Below are 23,303 nucleotides of genomic sequence, written 5' to 3' on the forward strand. Positions count from 1 at the left end.
CAGTAACCCCTTCAATACTAGAGGCCAAAGGTATTTTACTAGTGTTCATACCCTTGATTTCTTTCCAAAAATCTTTCATATCATTTTGCAACAACTTCTGGGCCAGAGAATTAGCTCTCAAGGTGTGCTCCCTCCTTTTAATGTATCACACAGCACATTTAAACTGTGAATCGGCTAGCTTTTTAAACTAACATATCACATGGTCATGGTACATATACAAAAAAATGGTATTCTTTTATATTTTGTTAAAGGAACAAATATAGATAAAAAAAATAGACTTTTTTCCCCATTAAATTCTGGTTCGGGCTTTAAAGGGTTAAAGCATAAAGGAAAGGAAAAGGGAAACGTTTAGGTTAATATGGTGGTTTTAGTTGGAATTGAGATCAGATGGTCCATAGCTTTCAGCATGACGGTTTTCTAGTTTTTGTACAAATCAAACAGACTTTAAACGACAGGAAACATCAGTGAAGCCGTTTCTCCCTCCAGTCGTGATGCCATGCTCAGCTAACTGCATTGTAATAAAACTTTTGTTGTCACTGTTTTTAATGTGTTGAAAGCGCTCCAGTTCAAGAGGAAACCAGATCAAAAACCGTCCCATTTTTTATTTATGGGGGAGTATCCCTTTAAAGATTTACCAAACAAAGTCTATTTTATCAAGCGCCAAGATGGATCATCACAACTTTGAAGGGGTCCTCTGAATTTCTTGATGTAAACACTCATTAGTCGTCACACTCAGACACACATCATGTCTAAATTTACATGCAGTTCAGTTTGCAGTGTCCAAAAACCTGAGACTGAAGTAGTTTCAAATCACCTTGGATGTTACTATAAGCTGTGGGCAATTTCTTCTAATATTTTCTGTAAATAGCAATGAAAGTGCAAAGGGCTGCAGTGTCCCACACAACCAGGGCATGAATGTTTTATGGGACTGTTGAAGGGTCACTGCACATCAGCAATGAGAGCAAATAAAGAGCAATATTAAGCTAGATTTAAACTCAGGGCTACTCTGGTGACACTAACACACCACAGGAATGCAAATGATGGGACTCATTTATTAAGACAAACAAGTCGTCTACATTCACAAACTGCTTGTTTACACTAATAACTAATCAGCCAATCACATGGCAGCAAATCAACACTTTTAATCATGTAGACATGGTGAAGATGGCTGGCTGAAGTTCAAACTGAGCATCAGAACGAGGAAAAAGGGGGATTTAAGTGACTTTGAGGGTGGCATGGTTGTTAGCCTGGGTATTTCAGAAACTGCTGATCTACTGGGATTTTCGCTCACAACCATATATAATGTTGTGTGAAGGATAAATGAAGTCCACTGCCTCTTAAATATCTTGTCTGTGTGTTTTGTAGCAACCTTCTCAGCACATTTCATCCAGCATCTGCCCTTAATATGGTTTTCCTGAAGGCAGAAGGCTCCTGATAATTCTAAGGCCTGATGTATATTTAAACTCCATAGAAATAAATATGTAAATATAACTTTTCTGTGCTTCACTTGTCGCCATTTGTTTCCTGGAAAGTGAAAGCAATTGTTGAAATTACTGAGTAAATTTTTATGAGACACAAGAGACGAGGCTGGAGGTTGGAGAGAGCTGTTAGCATGTTAGCCGCAGTCATAAATACACGTTTATAATCTAAAAAATAAATTGTGGTTCCAAATCCTGTTGCTCCAAATTAAGGGCTGGTCCTTCAGCATATTATAAACTGACTGGATGGAGACGTTGCTGCCATCAGATTTTTTATAATATTTGTCACTATGCTCATCGTCCACTTAATCAGGTCAGAGTGCATCACTCAGACAGCATGCTCCTGATTTTATGTATTACGAACATTACGAAGGCGAAAGTAGGTGGTCCTACCTGTCTTATATGTGAGTCAAATAACAGACACTGGTCCAAAATAACTCCCAGGTTTCTCACTGTAATACAACAGCAGTAGATTTATGCATGTTCAGCTGCTTGTTAACAAATATTTAACCAGCCAATCACATGGCAGCAATTCGACGCATGTAGTCATGTAGACATGGTGAAGACTGCTTCCTCAGAAGGAGGAAGAAAGAGGATTGAGGTGACGTTGAACGTGGCATGGTTGTAAACTGCTTATCTACTGAGGTTTACAGTGCATGGTCTGAAGAAGAGAAAATAAGGCTACATTTCACACAGGATTACCAAAATTGGACAATACAGGATTGGAAGATTCTCTGATGAGCTGTAACATTCAGATGGCAGAGGGAAATAATTTGGTCTCAGGATGCTTTTTTCAAGGGTCCACAGAGCACACGGATCAGCCAAGGTAAACACTGAGTGATAGAAACAGGAGACTGACTATACAAGGCTCTGGAAGTAAGAACTAGAATTTAAACTGGATTCTGAAATGAACTCCTCAGACTTCTAAACAGAGATTTACAATTATCCAGACGGGAGGAAACAAGCATGAATGATCATTTCCATCTCCCCTGAAGTGACAACTGACTTTACCTTCGCAGGATTTCTGAGCTGATGAAAACAAGAGGGAACCAAATTATTACCGTGTTTGTTCGGACTGAAATGCTGCGACACCAAGCTTACACAAACTGGGTTTCACTACTAAGTAGAAAGACTCCAAATTCTCTATTACACTGGGAGCAAAAGGAGATGGAGACAAGGACCTCGGTTTTATCAGCGTTTAGTTAAAAAAAGTTAACCTTTCAATCATTTGTGAACTTTATGCAGCTTAACAGGACAACATTAAAAGCCTGGATCCATCCTGTCTTGTATTAATGTGGAGAGGAGGGGGTGGTGTAATCATGTGGGGGCTAACCCTAAATCTGACGTCAGTCAGCTTCAGAGGCAGAGTTATCACCATCCATGGTTTAGTTCCAGACACTTTTTGTTGGTGTTGGTGTGTTTTTGTGAGGATAGATTGTCTTTACTGTTTAAATGGTGCTTCGTAGATGTGATTATTCTGAGGAATGTAGGCAGAAAAAACTAAATAACACTGGAAATGAAGAGGTTGGGACTTTTTTTAAAAAAAGAAAAAAAGATGTGGTTGTTATAAAAGGTTGAAATATACATCAGGAAGAAGTAACAAATTATTGAATCATTGATGGTCTATGAAAGCCTGTGTTGTAGGATGACTCTTTACTAAATACAACACTGTACTTCTGTTCATTTTCTCTGTGACATGGTTTTTCAGATTAACCCCAGGAGAGGCATTTTCTGCAAATATATGCTTTTATCATTTTGAGGTAACCTATTTGTGTTTTTCCACAGCAGCATTGAGCTTGGTCTGTCATGTTACCTCTCTGTCTTTGGCTGGATTTATGCTCTGTTTCAGAAGAAGAAGAATTAAGGCATAATAGACCCAGACAATTGTGTGATACTTCTTGATATCAAAACAGGTAAAGAAAATTTTCCTGAAGAACAATGTTGGTAAATGTGTAGTCCAGAAGCAGTTTTTTCCCTTCTCTCATTCTCTTCCTCTCGGTGTTTTTCCAGCTCCAGCTGTCAGTCATGTTCATGAGCTGTCTAACAATCTGTGGCTAAGGTAAAAGCCACCGCAGGGTAAGAGGAGGCAGCTGATTGCAGCCGGTATAGAAAGCTGTCTGCACTGTTTTAGCCATTAAAATGGTTCATTCTTACATTTATTCAAGCTTTCTGCTACTTTCTGACATTTCTACGTTTCTAAAGCAACCATAATGGAAAAAAAAATGAACAGAAGGTGAAATGACCTTTTCATGCATTTGGAATTACCACCATTTTTAATTAATGTAATTATGTTTTAATATTCTGTCTTTTCACCTGTCCATCTGATATTTCCCAGTATTTTTATCCACCTTCTTTTTGGGCATGGTAGAATTATTTCATTCCTCTTGTCTTTTTCCATTTTTCCCCGCTGTTTCCTTTTTGCCTCCCGCTGTCTGAGTTTGCTTCAGCCGATGGGATGTCTGACTGGGCAGCTTGTCGGTGGTTTATTCTGCTCAGAGTGTGTCAGTCTGGTCTGCTTTCCAGTCATAGCCAGTTCACAGAAACTGTGAAGCAAGCCTTGCTTCTTGTCTTATAGGGACTGCACTCGTGTGCGCTCCACACCTGACATGCTCCTGGTGTGGATTGAGGTGCCACAGAGGTTGCAGCCATATCACGGCACACACGTACCTGGTAGAAATACGGGGTTAGGAAGGCTAGTTCAAACATCATGCGATGAATGAATAGAACCCAGCTTACCCAGCCAGAACGAGGGCTATTTTAGAGCTATTTGTTATCACTGTGTCTGTGAATGAAGCCTGACAAATTCTCCTAATAAGCACTATAAGGATGTTTGCCAAATTAGATCAGGTAGACTGACAAATAGAGGGTTACATGAGCCTCCAAAGGCTCAAATTTCTAAACTAAGTCTCAGTAAAGGTGCTCAAAACTGCAAACCAGATGCACAAAAATGTCTGGAAAAGTCAGAGGAAGTAAGGCGTTGGGGTCTCGGGTCCGATATGGATAATTTTATCCAATTGATCTTTTCCAGAAGCTTGTTCCTGTAGCACACATTAATTTTGCTTCTAACTTTCAACATTATAGTTGTTTAAATGTTATATTGAACTACAATGGTCAGTTTTTCTCTGTGGCCTCAGAAAATGGTGCCAGCGTATTGTTTACACTGCGCAGTGATGTCAGTTCAGCTCTTCCCATCAAAGGTCACATTCTATGACCCCGCCTCCCTCCAGGTCGCAGAGTTCCACTCCACCCCATTCAGCCATATTTGTAGTTTGATAGCAGCGATACGATTATCTACCAGCAGAGAAACTTTTTATTGGCAAATTTACTAGAGATGTCAACAACGGAAAACGTGTCCGTCCAGCCTTACATTTCCGAGTCCTCCTCTCTCCCTTTCTGTTCGTCCCTCACTTAACATAAGTCCCCCATACACTTCTATGTATTTTTTATCATCACATGCCATCTCTACCAGCTGTTGTCCCCCCACCCCCAACACTACTTTTTCCACACTACCACAATATGAATAAGATAAACAAGGCCTCAACATTGTTAAGGAGTTAGCTAACGTGAGCATCAAGAACATCACTGAATGCATTTGGATCATATGTTCCACTACACAAAACGGCAAAAAAATGAAGCCAAATCATTTTATTCAAAGCACACAGTACAGTTATATCCTCAGGTAGGAAGCTAAAAGTTAGCACACAGTACAGTTATATCCTCAGGTAGGAAGCTAAAAGTTAGCACACAGTACAGTTATATCCTCAGGTAGGAAGCTAAAAGTTAGCACACAGCACAGTTATATCCTCAGGTAGGAAGCTAAAAGTTAGCACACAGTACAGTTATATCCTCAGGTAGGAAGCTAAAAGTTAGCACACAGCACAGTTATATCCTCAGGTAGGAAGCCAAAGGTTAGCACACAGTACAGTTATATCCTCAGGTAGGAAGCTAAAAGTTAGCACACAGTACAGTTATATCCTCAGGTAGGAAGCTAAAAGTTAGCACACAGTACAGTTATATCCTCAGGTAGGAAGCTAAAAGTTAGCACACAGTACAGTTATATCCTCAGGTAGGAAGCTAAAAGTTAGCACACAGTACAGTTATATCCTCAGGTAGGAAGCTAAAAGTTAGCACACAGTACAGTTATATCCTCAGGTAGGAAGCTAAAAGTTAGCACACAGTACAGCTATATCCTCAGGTAGGAAGCTAAAAGTTAGCACACAGTACAGTTATATCCTCAGGTAGGAAGCTAAAAGTTAGCACACAGTACAGCTATATCCTCAGGTAGGAAGCCAAAGGTTAGCACACAGTACAGTTATATCCTCAGGTAGGAAGCTAAAAGTTAGCACACAGTACAGTTATATCCTCAGGTAGGAAGCTAAAAGTTAGCACACAGTACAGTTATATCCTCAGGTAGGAAGTTAAAAGTTAGCACACAGCGCAAACAGAAGCATAACGCACAATGCTAATACTATCAAAACAACGGCCGGTACATCATATCAACACACAAAATGCAGGTCTAAAATAAAACTTGATGTAATTTTAGCATTATTGGAAGCTAACCACTTTGCTGTGTCCGTAGTTTCCATAGAGAGAAGGAACTGATTCATTTAGACGGATTCTTTCTGCATCCATCTTAATACTGGCAGTTTGCTGAAGCACTCGTCCTTAAAGGGCTTCGTGCAAACAAAAAGACTTTCCCCACTGATGTCGGTATGAAAAAGTAAATCCAACCAGGCACTTCGAAGAGGTTCTGATGCCGGGGGGCGATGTAAGGAATTGTGTGGGTTGATACACCCAACAACTGCACAATTTGACTTGTCTATTGGTAACTTCGGCATAACTAAACGTGGACTACAGAATCACTTTGAAAAAAAAAAAAATAACGGATGCACAAAACTGGAATTGGAAATTGGAAAGTCCATGACCTTATTTAGCAGACCCACAGTAAATACTGTGACGTAATAGATAAGAAAACATAATAGAGAACAGAGAAAACTAAACAGACTGAAAAATATGACCCAAAAAGAATATCAAGGTATATACACAGTCTCAGGAGAGAATGTATTTAAATGTTCTGCACTGATAAACACAAATAGTGCGCAAAAACATGTATTTAAAGGCTAAAAAAGTGGATTTTTCATGATATATCCCCTTTAAAAAAAATAAAAATAAAATACTTGTCCTGTCCAGCATCGTAGCAAGCAGAACCTGCCAACCCGACCCGCTGGGCACTGGCAATCCAGGGCGGCCAAAGCGCAAGGCCCCAAAAGCCCAGAAGCCCCCCCCCCCAAACACAAGCATCTCCATGCACTACATGGCATGCTCCCCAAAAATTGTGTCGTGTTTCTCGTGTTTTCATGACAGAGATAGGACAGCCCATCTTTATGTCCCCAGACTGCTTCCTAATCGAAAGACATGTTGGTAAAACTGTAGAGGAAAGAGACAGTATGCCCTCTACCAACCCACAGTATCCCGAGTCAGCTGCACCCCATCCCCACTGTACACAGTGTTGGTGGTGAACTGCTTCCATCTCCAGACCTACCAGATGGTGGACCAGAGTCTCTTCGAAGCCATTCAGAAGTCATTCTCCATGGCCTCACCAAATTCCTCCCTCTCCGGAGTTTTTGCCTTAGCGACCGCTGAAGCCAGGTTCATTACTCGGAGAGGGAAGAGCTGTAGTATAATTTGCTACAACAAACACTTGCATGACTAAATATGCATGCAAGACTGTAAGGGCAGACATTAAGAGTAGAGATGGGATTTATGGCTCTTTGAAGGGAGCCGGATCTTGAGGAGCCATTCCTTTTAAAGAGCCATTCAAAAGACTGGCTCGTTCTCACAATATCTTACAAAATTTCACAATATATAAGAATGACAAACAATGAAAATATGTACTTATATGAAATCTACTATACAAGTGTAAAAAATTATAGGAAAAATATAGATAAAAAAGGATAAACCTGAGCAGTCAGTACAAATTCTAGTAAATGTTTTGGATAGAACTCACAGTATTTGTTTCCAAACAATACTCTCTGTCCATAGATGCTTCACGTGAATGGAGCGTGTTGGACATCAGACTTCTATGATGTCACATGTTATTTATTTTATTTTCATTTGACTCAACTGTGCTACTTCTTATTTACTTATTTAATTATTTATTTATTTATTTATTCATTCAGTCAGTCTTAGCTGGATGGGGGGGGGGATTGGGCTTGGCGTGTGTGTGTGTATACGTGTGTGCGTGTGACTGTGTGTTTTTATTCTTATGTTTTTAATCATGTAAAGAACTTTGTGTTGCCTATGGCATGAAAGCGCTTTATAAATAAAGTTTGATTTGATTTGATGTCAAAAATTTGTGTATATAAAGAATGGCTCGCAAATGAACGGCTCACAGCTGTGAATCGATTCCCATCGTTCATTTAAAAGAGCCGTTCAAAAGAATCGATTCGTTCATGAACGTCACATCTCTAATTAAGAGTAAGAAAACTACAATATATCACTATATTCACTTTGTTGTCTGCTGCATGATTAATGTTTAAATAAATCATATTACTGGATTAATAGAATTTACATTTAAAGATGTGAACCTGAACAATTCCTTTTTTTTTATTCCAAATTCTACTACAGCTATAAATCAACAACATGGACCCTTCAACTCCTGCCCTATAATCACTCCTTTAACAACATCTAGAATGAAACTGTGTTCCTAGAAAGAAAAAGAAAACTGAAAATGTGTCTCCCAGAACATGAATCAATGAAGTATATTTCTATACGAGTGTGTTATGATCCATGTCCATAACAACTGATCAAACTACGTCTTATAAAGAAAAACACAATTGTGCTCAACAGGGTGTTTCTATGAAAGTGGAAATTTCACAAACTCTTCTAAGGTTAGAAAAATAGATACTAAATTTAAAATCTATTTCACTGACACAAAAGCACATACGTTGTAAACCAGTGATGCTGTATGTGGAGGCTTTAACCTGCAGAAAGTGTGTGATGCTGATGTGTGTAGTGGTTCTTCGTGTAGCTGCATGTGGACAGTTGTTCCTGGAAAAATGCCTCTGATTATCTCTGTCAGGGTCTGATTCTGCTTCCGGATGATCAAAGAAGCGCTGGAGGGAGCCGTCATAATCTGTGAATCACAGTTTTGAAGAGGAAAAAATCAGAGGAGCATCCGTGGTCGGGGAGAACTGCAGGCAAAGGCGGCCTCGTCACAACCCATCTTCAGCTCTTCCCATTAACTTTTAATCTGGAGTGGAGTGAAAATTCATCACGCTGTAATTCTGTGTGTTCTCTGCTCTGCTTCTCCTGTGATCTTCTCATAAAAATGTATAATTTTCACTGTCACCGTGGGAGAACTAGAGGATAGTTTTAATGTATTCTGGAGAATTAGAATGCATGAGGCACTCAGAGTGTTGCCGACTCGAGCGACTGCCACAAGCACTGCGATTGTAGTGATTATTCCTGTAGGAATAATTCAGCACAATGCAAGCTTTCTGTGATTTATTTATGACTAATTAATCATATTTACAAAAAGCTTTGATTTCAATCACAATCCATCAGGGGTCAGTAGGCTGAGACTGTCTGTCCGGTGGCCTGATGGGTAAATAATAGTTCATTTAAATCTGCCTAATTTCTGAGTTTATCCTGATTAGGTTTAAAGCTAAGTATTTTTGTACCTGAGAAATAAATAATCAAATAACCTCCATACTCCAAGGTTACAGCTGCATACTAGAGGTATTGCAGACATAAAACAGTGAATAAAATCAAATTGATTTTAAACTAATTTTCAATGTAGACTTGGAGCATTTTCTTTTACCGTTTCTCTTTACTAAACCACGTGGATGAATCTTACTGATGCTGCCACTTGCTTGTATTAATCCCTCAGTGGCTGACCTCATTAAATTTTATTCTGTATATGGATTTAGTAGGAAGATCACCACGGCAACACAAGCATCCAAAACGTGGTAGAAATTGTTTTGTAAAGTGGTCTATTTCAAAAGAAAGCAACAAATTGATTTGGATGGGAGGATAGCTTTTATGCATCTGGAGCTACAAAACAATGTAGGATGTCGTTGGCATCGGTGGAAAAATAAAATTTATTTATATAGCAAATTTCATACATAAGGCAACCCAAAGTGCTGTAGATAATAAAAAAAACATTCAAACAGAAGAGCATGCATCAAGAGCTCTATATACTCCTGCTTTCAGAGACTGTCCTCATCAAAACCATCAACTCTCTCCTCACTGCTGCTAACTCTGGACACAACAGTTTTCTCATCCTCCTTGACCATACTGCTGCTGTCTGGCATCACCAGACCAGCTTTCTCCTCATCTCAATATCTCTCCAACAGAAAGATTGTTTGTTTGAACTCTCAATTCTGGCCAATTAAGGTGTACCACAAGGCTCTGTTCTAGGGCCCCTTCTCTTAGTTATCTCCTTGCTGCCCCTTGGATAGATTATCCACCAATATGGTCTACATTTCTATTCATACGCCGATAACACTCAGCTATACATCAACATATTGCCATTCTCCCACCTCTTCAACTTCCTCTGGTCAAATGCATATATGAACTAAAAACCTGGATGTTGTCAGTCTCCTCAAATTAAACAGCAACAAAACATAGCTCATGGTTGTGGTCCCACAAGTCCCTTCAACAGTAGGTCTGAGATCTCATCCTGGAGATAGACTGCCACGTCCATCTACCTTCTGAGGTCCTCAGCCTGGGTGTCATCCTGTACTCCACGTTCTTCTTTGGGTTATACATCAAATCCACCACCAAATCAGCTTTTTTCCACTTTAAAACCATCTCCAGACTTCAGCCATCACTCTCTAATGCTTTTTTCTAAACCCTTATTTGCACATTCATAACTCCCTGCCTTGATGACTGTTATGGAGTTCTGGAGGGCCTGTACGTGGACCTGGATGTGTTGGAGCTACCTATAAGGGTCCCTGAATGGAGCCTTGAGGAACTCTGGAAGTTATCTTTATATCAATTGGAAACTGTAGCACTTCTCCAACAAAGGAGTCCCTGTCTTTCAAGTAGGATTGAAACAAATACACAACCAGACCGGAGAGTCTTAACTTTCCAGTCAGTCTAATAAGATGTTTATGATCATCCGTGTCAAACGTAACGCAGACAGTGGAAGCCAAACTGCTATTATCTGTGTTTACATGGAGGTCACTCAAGCTTTTGATGAGGGCAGTTTCGGTGCTGTAGTGTCATCCAAGTCCTGACTGAAAGACAACAAGACAAATCAATGGATAAACTAAAAGACGGATGTTAGTGGACATCTACACTAATGTGCACATCTTGAACTCCCTGTGCGTTTGTGGTGCAATGACACCTCCATCCAGCTTCGAAATGTAAAGCCGTCTGTTTCTTGCCAAAACACTACAGTTAGGTTACATTTATGATATAAGAGCAAAATTGAAAAACAATAGTGTGGGTGACAAAGGCATTAAATCCATGGCATCCATCAATCTACTTTGCAGCACACAGAAGTAAAGATAAATAGTGTGAACAATAACCTAGCAGATTCTTTCAATTCATGTTTAACTCTATTTGAAAGGACAGACGTTTCCATTCTTCTTACTTGGTCTTCAGACTAAGCTTATGATTACTCAGGACCAAGTCTTGAACTACTTCAGGGGAGTTAACATATGTAAAGCTGCAGGTCCTGATGAAATTTGTGGACACACTTTACGTTGCTGTGCAGTCCAGCTTAGTGAAGTATTCTCTTCTGTGCTTCTCTTGGCCAGATACCGACTGTTCCTAAAACTAGCAGACGAAGAGAACTGCATGAATTCAGGCCTGTTGCCTTAACATCATGAAAAACTTTGAGAAGATGATTCATGATGAGATTGTTTCTTTAACTGCCTGCAAATTGGATCCTTCAAAGTTTGCTTAACAGGCAGGTAAAGTATGGATGATGCTACTATTTTGGACAGAGTGTACAAGCATCTTGAAACCCATGTCCCACACTAGACTTTTATTTGCTGATTTTTCTTTAGCTGTTAGCACATTTTAATCCAGTGACTTGCTTCTGATTTGAAAACTTCCAGATCAGATCTTATCGTTAATCTTAAATTTTTTAACTGAACGAATTCAACATGTTTTTTGTGAAAGAGCACTTTTCCACTAACATCATCTTTAATACTGGATTCCCTCAGGGCTGTGTACTCCCTCCCTTACTTTTTTATTTTGTACAGACAGCTGTAGGGCGTCCCAGAAAGGAAGTCATCTGATGACACCTCCCTGTTAACATTGTTTCATGGAACAGAGGAGGCTCATGGGGGTATTTTGTCAACATTTTTTCAGTGGTGTGACAGTAATTATCTGGACTTAAATGTTACAAAAACAAAAGAAACAATTACTGATTTCAGAAGAAGCTCTGCCCATCAAACAGCCAGCATCATTCACAGGGAAGAGGTGGAAATTGTGAATTCTTACAAGTACCTGGGAGTTGTGTTTGACTCAAATCCTAAAATTTGAGAAAAGCACAGAGGTAACTGTTAAAATGGGTCAACAGAGGATCCATCTGATGAGGAAGCTGAACTCTTTTAAAATTTCTGAGAAGATTTTATGTATTTTATTGTACTTTTATTGAGAGTCTTTTCACCTTTTCTTTTATCTGTTAGTTTGTCTGTTAGAGACAAAGACAGGTTGAACAACATTGTTAAAATGTGTTAGAAGATCACAGGTGTCTGGCTGACAGGAACCTTATATAGAAAACAGGTACTTAAGAAAGCCAGTTGCATCTCTGATAAACCTAGTCATCATCTGGCACTCGAGTTTCAACTTATGTCCTCTGGAAAGTCCATCTTTACTGCAATCAGATTCTTAAATTCTTCTATCATTGAGATTTTCAGCTGCTGGTATACATGATCAAGCTGTTGCACAGCACTGCTGCACTGACACTTTGTTTGTTGTATGTTTTTATATTCTCAGTGATCGGTTTTACAGGTGGTTATTGTTGTATGAACTGAGGGCTGTCAAACTGAATTACCCTGTAGGGATAAATAAAGTTGGCTTTGACTTTGAAATTTATGACTTTAACCTCAAGAGTATTTTTTTATGACAAATTTGGGATTATTTTTATTTCTGAGTCACCAGAGATAGGTATATCTTGAAGTGTTTGCTCGTCTATTATAAGACACAATTAAGTTCCCCTGAACAGCATATATAGACAAAATGACAGCTTTGTGTCACTAAATTACTTTCTGTTGCCAGACTAATACCTAGGCGTGTAACAAATGTTCAATTATCCATCAGCATCAGTCCAATTTCAAAATATGGATCAAACATAGATACAGTCATTTTTAAGAAAAAACTTGTGGAAATATTTCCATTTGCATTGTTCTTACAATCAAACTGTGTAATTAAAAAGCTGATATTAAAAGCTGTGGTATGTAACTATAACAAAATCAAACTGTACTACCTTTATTATTTTAACTCAGTTCTTAGACTCTAAACTGGAGTAACTTTCTCACTATGTCCTGTATTAATGTCTACAGATATTATTGCATTTTTTTTTCAGTTTTCTTTTAAAAATGTGAACATTGAGGTACGGTCTGTTTTTATTAGTTTTTAATTATATAACAGATTTTATTTAAGTGTCTGAGTTCAGGAATAAATGGTAAATAATCGTCTGTGTTTATAAAGCACTTTTCTGTACCCGGGATGTTACCCTAAGCACTTTACATTATTCATCACATTCACCCATTCACACACATTCACACACTGATGGTGGAAGCAGCCATGCAAGCTGCTCAACCACCACCCATCAGGAGCAATTTGGGGCTCAGTGTCTTGCTCAGGGACAGCTCGACATGAGCTCGACAGGCCGAGGATCGAACCGGCAACCCTCAGGCTACGAAACAACCATGCTACCCACTGAGCCACACCACCCTATAAAACTAGATTTAGATATTGCATTTTAATTATCTGACATACATAGACGTCATGGCAAATGGCTGCCCTTCCTGGTTCTGGTTCTGCTTTCCATTCCTGTTAAAATGGAGTTATTCCTCTTCAGTTTGCAGCTCAGAATGGAGGACTCACTTAAAGAGAAGATTTGATAGAATCCATCAATTTCCTTAGCTAGGTTATTGTTTTTTATGAATTGGTTTATAGTTCTTATAAATTGGATTCATGTTGATAATAAAATTGATTTATTTTGATTGGATTATAACAAATGAGGCTGAATCGAAATTATGTGAATAAAAGTGATATCAGTTGCTGGATCTTGATGTGAATCTAATCAAAACAGAATCAGAATTTGAGATATTGTCAATTATTGATTTGCTATTTATTGGCTGTGCACCCTACTCCCTACGTAGTGCCCTATATAGGGGGAACACCATTTTGTAGGAGTGTCCGAATGTCCAAACAGAAAAAAGTAGGGCACTCAAAATTACCCACAATGCATCTTGAAAAGTAGTGAGCATCGATGGTCAATAGACAGGTCAATATAGACCACAATGCATTGCAGACAGAAGCACAAATACAACATAAGGAATAAAAGAATATTTGTACACAACTTTGGATTGGATTTGGAATGACATCTTGACGTGCGTTGTGGTTGCCGTGGTGGCGGCGGTAGTCACGTGGTTTGTGGCAAGGAAAAATAAGCAGCTTCGTGTCCCAATCGCCAAGAGAATGAGTCACTATGTAGTGTGCTATATAGTGCAGGGTTAGGGAGTAGGGTGGACATTCGGACACATCCACAGTTCAGGTGAAGGAGTAGTCCTCCGCCAACCTGAAAGTTGGTGGTTCAATTCCAGGCTTCCCCTGACCACATGCCAAAGTGTCCTAAACCCCACGTTTCCTCCCAGTGTGTCTATCTGGAAATGAATGTGCATCAGAGCAAAGCACGTAGCATGTAACAGTAAAAGTGCTGTATGAATGTGTGTGTGAAGTGTACAATGGTCAAGATGACTAGAAAAGCGTTATATCAGAGGTCCCCAGCCCTGGTCCTCAAGGCCCACCATCCTGCAGGTCTTAGATGTCCTCTGACCTGCAGGATAGTGGGCCTTGAGGACCATGGTTGGGGACCTCTGCGCTACATAAGTACACTCCCTTTACTACTGTATTGTAATCAAAGTTGTGATTTACAACCCTACTTAGAACTGCAACAAAGAACTATCAGATATGGTTTCAGTCATGATTCACGGTTTATGTTCTTTTGTTTACTGTTATGTTGTTTCATGTTCTTGGTTTTTGTTCTATTTTTTAAGCGCTTGGGTTCTGGTATTTATAGTCATATTCAGTCCCGTGTTGCTGGTCGATTGCTCATTCATCTCACCTGTGCCTTGTTATTCCTTCAGTGTATTTAAGCCACTGGTTTCAGTTCCTCCGTGCCAGTCCGTTGTTGCTTCTGTTTGTCTACAGTTGTTTGCTGTTAGATTTAGTCCATGTCATGTCAGAGTTTTGCCTCCAGAGTCTTTTGTTAAGTTGAGTTTAGCTTTTGTCATTAAAACCTTTTCCCTGCATCGGTCCGCCTCCTCAAGCCTGCACTTGGGTCCTCACGTCCACGGCTTCTTGACAGTTTCACATAGAGCTGAAAAATACATTTATATGATGACTCGTCAAGTAGTTTCTGGTGCTGAAAACTGCATTAAGGTTCACATTTATGCATCGGCTTTATGAAAACTGTAGTTTCCCCTCATATTTTTAATAGCAGCTGGATATAATAACAATTGTTGTCAAATAATAGGTTAGCAAAATAATCCAGGATTAATATTCTGTCTGGTGAGCGAACAGAGAAATATGTACTAATATTAAAGAGCTGGTTTCATTTTCTGCCAAAGCTCCTTCACTAACAAACACAGTCAAAGTAAGCTTATGGTGGAAGGACCTAAATAAAGTCCCTCAAGACTTTTTCATTTCCTCTTGAATATCTCATCTGTGTTTTGTGGCAACCTTCTCAGCACATCTCATCCAAGATCTGCCCTCAATAAGTTTATTCGTGAAGGCAGAAGACTCCTGATAATTCTAAGGCTTGTTGTATATTTAAACTCCTAAGAAATAAATATCTAAATATAACTTTTCTCTGCTTTACTTGTCCCAATTTATTTCCTGGAAAGTGAAAGCAAATATTAAACTTACTAAGTTTTTATGAGACACGAGAGACGAGGCTGGAGGTTGGAGAGAGCTGTTAGCATGTTAGCAGCAGTCATAAGAGTGAATTAATGTTTCTGTGTACATACAACTTTATAATGTGGTTCCAAATCCCTTTGCTCCAAATTAGCTGCTTATCCCTTTACATTTTATGCATTTATTCAATGGAGGTGTTGCTGCCATCAGATTTTTCATCTCATTTGGCACTATGCTAACCGTTCACTTAATCAGGTCCACCTGTTCAACTGCTTGCTAACATAAATATCTAAACAGCAACTCAGTGCATTTAGTCATGTAGACATGGTCGAGATCAGTGTTTCTCAATCCTGGTCCTCAGGGACCACAGCCCTGTATGTTTTAGTTCTTTCCAACTCCAGCACACCTGATTCAGATTAATTGAACTGCTTGTCAAGTTCTTTGCAAGCCTGCTAATGAGCCATTAATTTGAGTCAGGTGTGTTAAAAATGGACACCTCTAAAACATGCAGGACAGTGGTCTCCGAGGACCAGGATTGAGATTGGTCTAGATGACTTGCTGAAGGTCAAACTGAGCTTCAGAATGAGGTAAAAATGTGATTAAGTGACTTTGAACATGACATGGTTGTTGGTCTGAAGAACGGTCTGAAGAAAAGAAAATATCTAGTGAGCAGCAGATGTCTGGACCAGAATGTCGTGTTGATGTCAGAGGTCAGAGGAGAATGGGCAGACTGGTTGGAGATGATAGAAAGACAACAGGAAGTCAGATAAGCACTGGTTCCAACCAAGGTCTGCAGAACATCATCTCTGAACACACAACATGTCCAACCTTGAAGCAGATGAGCTACAGCAGCAGAAGACCACACCGGGTGCCTCCTGTCAGCTAAGAACAGGAAACTGAGGCTACAATTCACACACACTCACCATGTGAGGGTGTGGCGGGACAGTTCACTAAGGTGAATGTGTTCCACATATTGTGACATTGTTCTTTTTGCTTAAGTTGTAGTTGTGACTGATTGTGGGAAAAGTCACTAACATCTCTCTCTGAGGTCTTGCTGGACGTGGCTTCATGGAGTGCACACATGAAATCTGTCTAGTGACCCAAGCTGCTGGAGATTGTCCAATAATCACCTGATTAGGCTGAACCAAGAAATCAGAGTGAAGGGGGTTTTTGATTAGTTTGTTTTCTGTGAATGTTACTTTTGCTTTTCTGTTGTGTATTAAGTTTAGTTAGTCACAATGTATGTAGTTTGTAAAAAATTTCAGGGAAGTTATGTTGTAAATAGTAGTTTGTTTGTATTTAGAAATGTGAGGGACACCATCAATTTGTACGATGACCCAACCAATTATTATTTAGGAGCTGTGTAATGGTGTGACAAGGGGGGTGGGGCAGAGATGAGGAGCAAGTTGAATGACTGTCTGATACTGCTGAAACCAACTGTGGTGATGTCTGCTATGAACCACCCTGCTAGCGGTGAGCTGTTTGTAAATGAAAAGAAAAACACTTATTTCTAAGTAAAAGAAAATTCAGAGCTCTAAGAACTGACTGTAGAGATTTTCTTTTCAATCATGTGACATGCTTGACCTTTTGAGACTGCTGACTGTTTTCCTGTTTTGAGGGTTCCATAACATCTACACCCTTACCTACACACCAACACTGGACAATAGAAGATGGAGAAACGTTGCTGGTCGGATGAGTCTCCATTTTAGCTCCACGTTTAGATGGTAGGCTCAGAATTTGGTGGAAACATGAAACATGGATCCATCCTGCTTTGGATCAAAGCTTCAAGCTGCTGCTGGTGTAATGGTGTGGGGGATATTTTCTTGGCTCACTTTGGGCCCCTTAATACCAACGTGGCCTGATTTAACCACCACAACCTACCTGAGTATTGTTGCTGACCATGTCCATCCCTTTATGACCACAGTGTAGCATCTTCTGATGCTACTTCCAGCAGGATAATGCACCATGTCACAAAGCTCAGATCATTTCCAGCTGCTTTCTAGAACAAGGAGTTCACTGGACTCTAACGGCCTCCACAGTCACCAGATCTCAGTCCAGTAGATCATCTTTGGGATGTGGTGGAACGGGAGATTCTCATCATGGATGCAGCCGACAAACCTGCAGCAACTGTGTGATGCTGTCATGTCAATATAGAGCAAAATCTTTGAGGAAGGTTTCCATCACCTTGTTGGATCTATGACACCGAGAATTAGAGCAGTTCTAGGGCAAAAAGGAGTCCAACCCGTCAATAGCAAGATGGATCTGATGACGTGGCCAGTGAGTGTAGATATTCTGTGATCAGTCAACACCCTTACTGATCCGTCTTTTGCCTCCTCTGGGATATTAATGATCCGTTAGCTCGTTCCACTCGTTGTGACACAAAGAAAATTGAAACACAATATGAAAACCATTATGTTTTGGGTGCTCCATTTATCCCTGGAGGTGTACTATGAAGTAATAATTCAAACACATTCATAGTGTTAATTTCTTTTGTATCACATGTAATGTGTCACACATACCTGTCACGTTGTGACGGTAATGGACTCGACACATGGGAGCGACAGCAACAGGCGAGACTCCTCGCAACCTTCGTGAGACCGAACAAACAGGACGTGACAAACGGCAGTGATGGCAGCAGTGCCGTGCATCGCCCTCCAAGATCGCTTTTATCCAAGAAATTTGATCGGTTATGATATTTGTGGGGATTTTGACTATTTAAAACTAGTCCGTGACGTGACAAAGTATGGTCAATGACGAGTCAGAAGATTTTGCACGAATTGACAGAAATCTTGCCGTTTACTGTATAAATGAGAGACAACCTGGGTTCATCCGGGTTTACAAAATAGCAAACAGCATTGTGAATATCATCATTTGATGGACCTCAAGGCTGATCCAGATAAATCCAGAACCTACATTTGGACTAAAATGATCTATTCTTCCATGTTTAAAGTGTTTGCAGACTGCGCTGTCTAGCCTGCTCTCATTGGTCAGTCCATGAAGCCCCTCGCTGGTTGGCTGTAGTGCCAGGTGACAGCTTCAAAATTTTAACATTTTTCTATTTTCTTGTGTCGCGTCGCAAGCCCCGTGTGCATGTCTACATGAACGAGCGCAACATTTCACATGCACGAACGTCACCTGTTGCTTGGTTGGAGGAGGACAGCAATTTTCACCTCATTGCGCAGGTTCCATAGGAAATGAATGGAGAAGGAGCGGTGTCACCTCCTGTGTGTGGAGCCCATAATCCTTACATCTTCATTTAAATAGAGGATGATGTAATTATCTACGCCCTATCAGCACGCCAACCCATCAGCTGATAATTAATCACTCTCCATCTAGTGTCTGGTATGTCTGATACAAAGGAAACTGAAAACTACTATGAAGCATATCAAGGGTATTGTGGTTATCTTTGTGAATCAGCACAGGATCTGTGGATGTGTATGTCATGGATCTGGAGCCACAGAGAGGATACACTAAAATCTCTAAAATATCAGTCAGATACCAGAACGCTGGTTGTTTTAAATGATCTCTGCACTAAAGTAAAGAACAAACAGAAAGAAAAAAATATATTTAAACCATTTAATAAGGTAAGAGTCAATGCAGAAATCAGGTTTCAGTGAATAAGCTTCCTGACACCAGAACTGAACTTGAAATGATCTCATTAAACCACCAGCCCTGCTTCCTAGAGACTTTTGGTCCAATGTTTTTTACTTGGGTCAGTTGAGGCAGCTGGTCGTTTTCCGGTTCTGCTGCAAGTCTCCTTTTTAAAAAAGAGCTCTTCCTCTCCAGCTGTTTGGTGCATAATCAGGACAGGAATTCAAATCAAAGTGAATAAATTATTTAATTTGTGGGATTCTTTATGCAGGGTATGTTTTGTTTTTTGTTTTTTTACAAAGCAGCACATAAGTTAAACCAAACTGGACCAAACTGACTTGGATGGCTTTGAGACGACTTCTGCTGTCATTCTGCTTTCTCATTTACTCCCTTGAATGCAAATCAAATATATAAAAAAAAAAAAATAAAAAAGCCAATTATAAATAATTAATCTGACTTGAGTCTGTGTCTTCCTGCAGGGTGTTTGGGAAGGGGCATCAGAAATAACTACAGCTGACTGGGATCATTCTGACAATTCTAGATTTCTTGTTTAATTTGTTGTAAATCTCTGATAAAAAAAAAGTGGTTCTTTTTAGGGAAGATGTGCTGAGAGTGGGACTCTCAGCACATCTTATAAATTATTATCTGAAATGAAACGGGGTTATAAATGCAGCCATCAGTTTTTCTCTTAGATGGTTTGTTGATTGTAATCTGGGCCAGTCAGCACTGTGCAGAGAGGCTGAAGGACTCGTTTGCCCACAAAAGTGTAAGATGGTGGAAAAACCATAATTGAGAAATTGAGCTCAAGCCAACCGTGTCACTCCATGATAACAATGAAACAGCAGCGTGGGAGCATGTTATTCAGCCAGAATCACTGCATGTGCCACAAACCTTTTACTTGACTCCTGTCCACCAGAGTCCTGCTGGAATACACAAAGTGCTCTTGTAATGAGGTGTTGCAGTTAAACCCATACGTCCTAATCCAATATACAGTCATCCGCTACTTTATTTGGTCCACTTTACTAGTACTGGGTTGGACCCCATTTTCCTTCGGACACCTTCTTGGTGTCAGATTCAACAAGGTGTTGGAAACATTCTACTAAAGTCCAATGAACTCATTGGACATGGTTTTCATTCCACTGTTGTGTAAATACAATTTTTTTTTTTTCCAAATACACAAAACAAAAATATTTGTTTTTCTTGGAAAAAGTTTTTCCGTTGTTAGCTGAGTTCAGAGATGCTATTCTTCAGATGCCAGTGCAGAGTTTAGAGGTAAACTCTAAACTCTGCACTAGCATCTATCCATCCATCCATCCATTTTCTTCCGCTTATCCGGAGTCGGGTCGCGGGGGCAGCTGCCTAAGCAGGGAAACCCAGACTTCCCTCTCCCCTGCCACATTCACCAGCTCATCCGAAGGGATCCCGAGGCGTTCCCAGGCCAGCCGAGAGATGTAGTCTGTCCAGCGTGTCCTGGGTCTGCCCCGGGGCCTCCTTCCGGTGGGACATGCCCGGAACACCAGGGAGGCATCCAGGAGGCATCCTAACCAGATGCCCGAGCCACCTCATCTGGCTCCTCTCGATGTGGAGGAGAAGCAGCTCTACTCTGAGCCCCTCCCGGATCACCGAGCTTCTCACCCTATCTCTAAGGGAGAGCCCTGCCACCCTGCGGAGGAAACTCATTTCGGCAGCTTGTATTCGAGGTCTCGTTCTTTCGGTCATTACCCACAGCTCATGACCATAGGTGAGGGTAGGAACGTAGATCGACCGGTAAATCGAGAGCTTTGCCTTTTGGCTCAGCTCTCTCTTCACCATGACAGACCGATGCAGAGCCCGCATCACTGCGGACGCCGCACCGATCCGCCTGTCGATCTCCCGCTCCATCCTTCCCTCACTCGTGAACAAGACCCAGAGATATGTAAACTCCTCCACTTGGGGCAGGACCCCATCGCAGACCCAGAGAGAGCATTCCACCCTTTTCCGGCTGAGGACCATGGTCTCGGACTTGGAGGTGCTGATTCTCATCCCAGCAGCTTCACACTCTGCTGCGAATCGCTCCAGTGAGAGCTGAAGATCACATCCCGATGAAGCCAACAGAACCACGTCATCCGCAAAGAGCAGAGACCCAATCCTGAGGCCACCGAACCGGATCCCCTCCACACCTCGGCTGTGCCTAGAAATTCTGTCCATAAAAGTTATGAACAGAATCGGTGACAGAGGACAGCCTTGGCGGAGTCCAACCCGCACTGGAAACGATTCTGATTTACTGCCGGCAATGCGGACCAAGCTCTGACACCGGTCGTACAGGGACCGGACAGCTCTTACAAGCGAGTCCAGCACTCCATACTCCCGGAGTACCCCCCACAGGAGTCCCCGGGGAACACGGTCAAATGCCTTCTCCAAATCCACAAAACACATGTAGATTGGTTGGGCAAACTCCCATGCCCCCTCAAAGACCCCAAAGAGGGTGTAGAGCTGGTCCACTGTTCCACGACTGGGACGAAAACCACACTGCTCCTCCTCAATCCGAGGTTCGACTATCCGACGGACCCTCCTCTGCAGCACCCCTGAATAGACCTTACCGGGGACGCTGAGGAGTGTGATCCCCCTGTAGTTGGAGCACACCCTCCGGTCCCCCTTTTTGAAGAGGGGTGCCACCACCCCAGTCTGCCAGTCCAGGGGGACTGTCCCCTATGTCCACACGATGCTGCAGAGGCGTGTCAACCAAGACAGCCCTACAGCATCCAGAGCCTTAAGGAACTCCGGGCGGACCTCATCCACCCCCGGGGCCTTGCCACCAAGGAGATTTTTAACCACCTCAGCGACCTCAGCCCCAGAGATAGGCGAGCGAGGAGTTTCTGGTCCACCATCCGGTGGCTCAGGAGGGGAAAGCAGTGCTCCATCAACACTGTGTACAGTGGGGATGGGGGGCTGCTGACCTCGACTCGAGACGTTGTGAGGCGGTGGAGGGAATACTTCGAAGACCTCCTCAATCCCACCAACACGTCTTCTGATGAGGAAGCAAAGTCTGGGGTAGCACTGGCATCTAGTTGACATATTTTATAGCAGCCATTCCACCACAAAGGATGTATGGGAGAATTTGGGCAGTTTAGGAAGACCATGTCTACATGTCTAAATGCATTAAATTGCTTCCATGTAATTGGCTGATTAGCTAATTGTGTTAACAAGCAATTAAACAGTTAAAAAGTGTATATCACTGAGGAAGAACATGCAGTGTTTCTCCCCATTGTGTAGTGGACATAACCATTGTAAAAGATTCAACCAGTCTGAAAATCAACCTTTATCTTATTTTTATTTTGTTTCTGTAGAGACAGCAGCTCCAGTCGATTTTTTTCCTCATAGATGTTTTGAAGCAGAGAAGCCTGGTTTATTGATTCAACCAGTCCACTGTGAGCCACCTTACTGCAGCATGGACAGGTTTTCTAGCCACTACACTGGGCCCCAGTGCATTTGCCTTACAAAGGCAGGAGTTAAACAGTTCCTCCCTGAGGACTTCAAATATTTTCAAACAGCATCCTTATCCTTTCAAACTAAGATGTTCACCACATATAACTGCAGCATACATCACACAAGGCCTTGTTAGCCCTGGGAGTGATGGTAGACACTGGCATCAGGCATTTTTCCCAAGTCACTAAAAATAGCTGCTATTAAGCCACTCCTAAAGAAAAGAAGTCTAGATGCCTCTATAATGAACAACTATAGACCTGTCTCTAACCTCTCTTTTATTTCCAAGATTATTGAGAAAGTTGTATTTTATCAGCTTAATGATTTCTTAAATGAAAGTGGAAATCTTGATAAATTTCAGTCCTGCTTCCGACCTCATCATAGCACTGAAACAGCTCTGGTCAAAGTGCTAAATGAGATTAGGTTGAATATTGATTCTGGTCTAGTATCAGTCCTGGTTCTTTTGGATCTCAGTGCTGCGTTTGATACTGTAGATCACAGAATCCTGTTGCACAGGCTGGAAAACTGGGTTGGACTTTCTGGAGCGGTCCTTAACTGTTTCAGGTCCTATTTAGAAGGCCGGAGTTATTTTGTTACGATCAGCAGCTATGAATCCAAACGAGTGGCCATGAATTGTGGAGTCCCCCAGGAGTCAGCCCTTGGACCTCT

The sequence above is a fragment of the Melanotaenia boesemani genome, chromosome 24, assembly GCF_017639745.1.
Source record: "Melanotaenia boesemani isolate fMelBoe1 chromosome 24, fMelBoe1.pri, whole genome shotgun sequence".
NCBI classification, from domain to species: domain Eukaryota; kingdom Metazoa; phylum Chordata; class Actinopteri; order Atheriniformes; family Melanotaeniidae; genus Melanotaenia; species Melanotaenia boesemani.